The following is a 5,136-nucleotide window of genomic DNA, read 5'->3' as shown; positions in this document are numbered from 1 at the left end:
AAGTTTAGACTCAAAATCAAATTTGAATTTTAATCCTTGGGTAAATAAAATTATAAAGTTTTGAAAATTTAAACATAGATCAATTACATACTTAAAAGATTATGACTAAGAGATCTAGTTAGTTAAGCTTTAATAGGTATGCTTAGCTAATTCTATTATAAAATAAATTGAATTTGATCAACTTAAAATAATTTAGGTTACAAGATAAAATTAGGTTTGAAAATTCCACATCAATTCATACATAATTTATAGAAATTGTATACCAAAAATCATGATCAACAAAGTTAACATGTAAGAGCTATGGACATTATACTCCCTTATCTTAGATTTAAAATAGATTCAAAAATACTCAGATTCAAACCAAACTCATTTAACAAAAGTTGTACGACTTAAACTCTAGTTTCTAGTAAAATTAGTTTTGTAATTTTTGGATTTTTCTACCGTTTGTTATGAAATTTACAAGACAGCAGCAGCATCACATGAAATAATAGCAAACTTAGGGGGGGTCTCGGGCATTCTTGCACTGGGGTCCCTGGGGCGAGAAATCTATTTGCAAATGGGTCCCTGCCTGACCTTGGCGACGGCCGGCCGATCGGCTTAGGTGGTGTTCTCGCCGGCGGCGAGCTTTCCGTCGAGGAGGACAGGCTAAACACGACCTACGGGACCCAGGGAGTGCACGGGAAAGGGGTGTGCTGGATGGGCAGCAGTGGGACATGGCCGACGATGGGAGGGTGTAGCGGCCGTGGCGGCGCATCGCCATTCCCGGTGAAGGGCCAGCGAACATGGAGGTCAAACACGCGGACGAGCATCGGTGTGCTACGGGGAGTCGATCTGTATACCTGGAGGAGCCGGAGTTCAAGCGGAAGGAGCTGTCGACGACGGGGTCGAGCTCGGACGGCTCCGGTGAGCGGCGGCTCGGGGTGAGGGCAATTCCGGTGGAGGAAGGTTGGGGACTGGGCTAGATCAAGTCGAGGAGCTGGGGAAGAGGGTGGAGAAGCAGCTGGCCAAGTGAATTTGGGCGAGGTGGCGCGATTGGGGAGTATTCCGGTGAGAAACAACGGCGGTGGCTCGGTGTCGTGAGGAGGAAGAAGGGCAATGCAGCTGAAGGAAGAGGGGAAGTTCGGTCGGGTTTGTAGCCTCACTGGGTTGCAGAAGAGAAGAGAAAAAGAGTAGAGGAAGGGACGGCCACGGCTGCGCTCCGGATGGCGGGCGGCGAGGTGGCGGCTGGCAAGCACTCGGGAGCACCGTGGTGCGTGCAGGAGAGGACACCGGGGAAGGGCTACAGCGGCGGCAGGAGTAGGGGGGACGCGTGGGGAGAGAGTAGACAGGAACTGAACAGCGGCGAGGGTAGGGCAGCGGCCAGGGGGGAGGTCCTGCGCCGGCGGCAGAGCGGGAAGCAGAGGGAGCAGGGGTGTTCAGAGGTAGGAGAAGAGGGGAAAGTCCAGGGATTTGTTTGTAAAACTTGGAAAGTGCAGGGGTCTCTTAGTAAACTAAAATTTCTCACTGATCTAAAGATCAAATGAGGAAAAGTCCAAAATGAAAGTTGTAGAGTTTTTCAAACTCTACAAACTTGCTTTGGGACTCAAATTCAAAAACTCAAAGCTTGCAACATTACATGTTGAATTTTAAGCAAGGTAGAATTTAAATTACCCCTATCCTTACCAAAAGAGGTTTTGATTAAATTTTTGATATATTTGCAAATATTCATGAAATGTCATGATGACTAGTACTTTTACAAGTAGGCCCTCAGGTAAACATGAAAGTTACTTTTATTTCACAGCTACTTTGCATAAAAGACCTTATGGTTTATGTTTATTTACAAGTAGGTCCCTATACTTAAGGGCTTATTTTCCTTATGATAACACAAATTTAACACCTAATATTATATTTCTCCTAGGTTTCAAGGCTACCTTCCAATCCACCCATCATATACTTAAAGGCCTATATTGTGTAGAAATTACAAATACACCCCTAGCCCTTTGTACTACCCATATCAAACATGCCTATTTCACACTAGAGTTTAGTGCCTATATCCCTTATTACCTGGATGTCACAGCCTTCCCCCCTAAAAAGAATCTCGTCCCGAGATTCAGAAGCCGAATAGAATTAAACGATCAGATTTAGGGAATTCGTTGGGAGGAAAGTTGGGAAATTCTGTTGAAGATAGGATTCTGTTTCCCAAGTTGCTTCTTCTTCGGTATGATGATTCCATAAGATCTTGTACATTTTGATCTTCTTCCTTCTGGTGACCCTTTCCTTGGTATCTAAGATTTGGATGGGTTGTTCAATATAAGATAGATCGGGTCCGATCTCAATAGCCCGGGTCTCCACAATCTCCGTGGGTATCTTGATACACTTTTTAAGTTGGGAGACATGGAAAACATCATGAATAGCAGCCATTTGAGGTGGAAGGAGAAGTTTGTAAGCCACTGGGCCACAAATTTCAAGAATTTTGAAGGGTCCGATATATCAGGGTGCTAGTTTTCCTTTTATGCCAAAACGCTGAACACCATTGGTAGGAGATACTCGGAGATATACAAAATTTCCTACTTGGAACTGCAGAGATTTCCTTCTTTGGTCTGCATAACTCTTTTGCCTAGACTGGGCTGTCTTAAGGTTAGTTTGAATAACTTTGACCTTATCCTCGGCTTCGACGACTAGGTCTGGTCCGAAGATTTTGCGCTCACCGGTCTCAGACCAGCTCAAGGGAGTTCGACATCTACGACCGTATAATGCTTCAAAAGGTGACATTTGAAGACTAGATTGATAGCTGTTATTGTAAGAGAATTCAGCTAAGGCAAGACATTTGTCCCAACTCGTACCATAGTGAACAACACAAGCTCGGAGCATGTCTTCAAGGATTTGGTTAACTCGCTCGGTTTGTCCATCTGTTTGGGGATGGTATGCAGAACTTCGAATTAGTTTAGTTCCAAGAGCATCCTGTAATTGTTCCCAGAAGCGTGCAATGAATGGTGCTCCTCGATCAGAGATAATGGTCTTAGGAACACCGTGTAACCGAACGATTTGATCAAGATAGACTTCAGCATACTTCTTAGCGGAGTAAGTGGTATGTACGGGAAGAAAATGAGCCGTTTTCGTGAGTCTATCAATGATTACCCATATGGAGTCATGTTTTTGAGATGTATTAGGAAGACCAACAATGAAATCCATATTAATGTCTTCCCACTTCCATGACGGAATGGGTAGTGGCTAAAGTGTACCGGCTGCCTTAAGATGACTAGCTTTGACCCTCTGACATGTATCACACTCAGATACATACTTAGCAATTTCTCTCTTCATTCGGGTCCACCAAAAATGTTGTCGTAGATCTTGATACATCTTGGTGCTACCGGGATGAATAGAGAATTTGGATAGATGAGCTTCATCAAGGATTTGTTTTCAAAGTTGATGATCTTTTGGCACAACAAGGCGTTTGTTGAACCACAAGACTCCTTGAGAATCAGTATGAAAACACTTGTATTTAGCTTCTCCCTTAGATAGTTTTAGTTTGATAATTCTGATACCCTCATCATGTAGCTGTGACATGATGATTTTATCTTGAAGAGCATTCTCAATGGATAAAAGATTTGGACTTCCTTGAGGAATGATTTCTAGATTGAGTTTTCTCATCTGATCACAGAGAGTATCATTGATAACTGCTATAGATAAGCAGTGACAATGTGCCTTGCGGCTAAGTGCATCCGCAACCACATTGGCTTTACCAGGATGGTAATATACCTCAAGGTCATAGTCTTTGATCAATTCTAACCATCTCCTTTGCCTCATATTTAAATCCGCTTGGGTAAAGATATATTTGAGGCTCTTATGTTCAGTGTAAATGTTACACTTAGCACCCATAAGATGATGTCTCCAGATTTTAAGAGCGTGAACAACTGCTGCCAATTCTAGATCATGAGTTGGATAGTTTTGCTCATGGTTCCGGAGCGCTCAGGATGCATAGGCAATGACTCGGTCGTTTTGCATTAGAACGCAACCAAGACCAGTCCCAGAAGCATCACAGTAGACATCAAAAGGCTGAGTGTTATCCGGCTGAGCTAACATGGGAGCGGTTGTTAGAAGCTTTCTCAAAGTATGGAATGCTTCATCACACTTATTGTCCCATCGGTATTTAACTTCTTTTTTGAGTAGCTTAGTCATAGGCTTCGCTATTTTAGAGAAGTCTGGAATGAATCGGTGATAGTATCCCGCCAATCCAAGGAAACTCCGAATTTGATGGACTGAAGTTGGAGGCTTCCAATCCATAACTTCCTGGACTTTGGTTGGATCAACCGATATTCCTTTACTAGAAATAGTGTGTCCCAGAAATTTCACACTATTTAGCCAAAATTCATATTTTGAGAATTTGGCGTAAAGGCGATGATCACGTAATCGTTGAAGAACGATACGTATGTGATTGGCATGGTCTTCTTCGGTTTGGAGTATATTAGAATGTCATCGATGAAGACCATGATGAATTTATCAAGTTCTGGCATAAAGACTGAATTCATGAGATACATGAAATATGCCGGGGCATTAGTAAGCCCAAATGACATAACCAGATATTCATATAACCCATATCTGGTCGAGAAAGCCGTCTTTGGAATGTCACAAGGCTTGATTTTAATCTGATGATAGCCAGAGCGTAAGTCGATTTTAGAGAAAACCTTAGCTCCAGCTAGTTGATCGAATAAAATATCAATGCGGGGAAGTGGGTACTTATTTTTGATAGTGACCGCATTAAGTGGACGATAATCAACACATAGCATTAGGCTATTGTCCTTCTTCTTGACGAAGAGAGCGGGACAACCCCAAGGTGAAGCGCTCGAGCGTATGAAACCTTTATCTAGAAGATCTTGAAGTTGAATTTTTAACTCAGCCAATTCATTTGGAGGCATGCGATAGGGCCTCTTGGAAATAGGAGCAGTGCCAGTCTGAAGTTCAATAATAAATTTGATGTCTCTGTCTGGTGGCATTCCAGGCAAGTCATCTGGAAAGACATCGGGAAACTCACAAACTAACGGAATATCTCTTACTTTGGTGCCCGTAATAGCATAAGTACAAGAATGCAGATATTCCTGCTGGGGCAGATAGAGGGTAGTGGCTCCATGATATGGTGAATCAATTTCAATAACTCCG

Source organism: Panicum hallii, chromosome 3 (assembly GCF_002211085.1).
Source record: "Panicum hallii strain FIL2 chromosome 3, PHallii_v3.1, whole genome shotgun sequence".
NCBI classification, from domain to species: domain Eukaryota; kingdom Viridiplantae; phylum Streptophyta; class Magnoliopsida; order Poales; family Poaceae; genus Panicum; species Panicum hallii.
The sequence above is the reverse complement of the archived record's forward strand: the minus strand, read 5'-3'. Positions refer to the sequence as shown.